Genomic DNA, 1,814 nt, shown 5'->3' with positions numbered 1-1,814 from the left:
GCAGCGGTGCAGGGCTCGATTCCGGCTCCGTCCTTCCAGTGTGGAGTTTGCATGTTCTCCCCGTGCGTGCGTGGGTTTCCGCCGGGTGCTCCGGTTTCCTCCCACATTCCAAAAACATGTGTGGCAGGTTGTCCCTCGGTGTGATTGCGAGTGTGAATAGGTGTGCCCTGCAATTGCTTGCCAACCAGTTCAGGGTGTCCCCCGCCTACTGCCCGAAGACAGTTGGGATAGGCTCCAGCACACCCCGCGAGCCTTGTGAGGATAAGTGTTTCAGAAAATAGATGGATGGATGGGTTTCTTGGTCAGATCCAACTTTCTTGATCTAAAACAGATGTTCAGCTGTCTACTTTGTATGTCAACTGACCAGAAAGCACATATGGTGTGTGTGTGTGTGTGTGTGTGTGTGTGTGTGTGTGTGTGTGTGTGTGTGCGCGCGCGCGCTACAAAAGACCGGACCAGCCTATGGATGATGTTTAATTAAGTAAAAAGCAAATACAGAATCACAGTTTTAAGAAATGGAAGAGCAGAGAAAAAGGGCACGCACTGATGGATCAGACACAGTGAAGGTGTGCAGGATTACTTCCAGAATATCAAAGAGGCGCTACATTTGAAAGGATTAGTTCTGCCTTCATTAACTCTGGTCTCTTAATGATGAAGTTCTCAGTCCTACACTGATGGGGAAAAGAGTCAGACCAACATCCAGCTAATTGGAGTCGATTTCTGCATGAGTTATCATGAGCTTGCCTCTAAGTATACATGCGCTTGTTTCTGCACATCCATATCAGCACACGTAAATACCCGTTGACGTACTTATGAGGCTGTCCCTCAAACTTTAAAATGAGTGTCTTCTTTTTGGCCCAGCTGTCATTTACTGTACCTGAAAACACCTTTTCTGCCAGTCTCAATCAATCAATTTTTCTCACGGAAAAGACAGGCCCCAAGCTAACAAGCTGAATTAAGTCAGGGAACCAATTGAAGGGCGCACATATTGACAGACAGCGAACACAATTGAATCAAATTAGTCCACAGTGTATTTATTAAGTCTAATTAGTTCCAGGCCTAATGCCAGATGAGGAAAACTGCCAACAAACCGCTCACATCGCAAAAACTCGCACCAATTTGAGGTGAGCAACCTGGTGGATGTGAAAACATGATCAGTCTAATGACACGTAAATGATTCAACATTAAAATGGAGATTAATGTAATTTTAAATTATTTTAGTTCTGCAGTCCGATGTGGAATGCAGGTCAAGGAAGGTGGACTCAAGTACAACATAGCAAGCAAGGCAAGGTAGGAGTGCAGGCAAAACTTGAAATACCTGAATAGGTATACTTTGTAATAGAAAAAAGGCAAGTGGGGTGCTCGAAATAACTGTCCAACCAAGTCCAAACCAAAGCAAGGACACGAAGATCATGAGTAAAACGGACAACGTGCTCAACAGGCATGCAACTACATGCTGCATGGGAGGTATATGATGACCCGGATGCAACACCAGCTTTATAATTCTGCATCATCAACCGAGCTGTTTTCTACAGAGGAGCACTGAAATAATTCAAACATTAGTGAATTAAAAGAATTGTAGTCACTGAATGAAATACTAATGAAAATTTTTTTGCCAAGAAACATTTTAGAACTGTGTTTTGCATTCACTCAGTTATTTTATTTTTTCTTTCCAGGCACTATTTACGGGGCATAGGGACCGGGCCGTCCTGTGAATAGCAAAGATCCACATTTGATTGATGCCCAATGAAATGAACTGGAAAAAGAACATTAAAAAGTGTTTTTTGGGGGCATTTTCGATGAAAAAAATCTTC

This window comes from Hippocampus comes, unplaced genomic scaffold (assembly GCF_001891065.2).
Source record: "Hippocampus comes isolate QL1 unplaced genomic scaffold, H_comes_QL1_v1.1 scaffold86, whole genome shotgun sequence".
NCBI classification, from domain to species: Eukaryota; Metazoa; Chordata; class Actinopteri; order Syngnathiformes; family Syngnathidae; genus Hippocampus; species Hippocampus comes.
The sequence above is the reverse complement of the archived record's forward strand: the minus strand, read 5'-3'. Positions refer to the sequence as shown.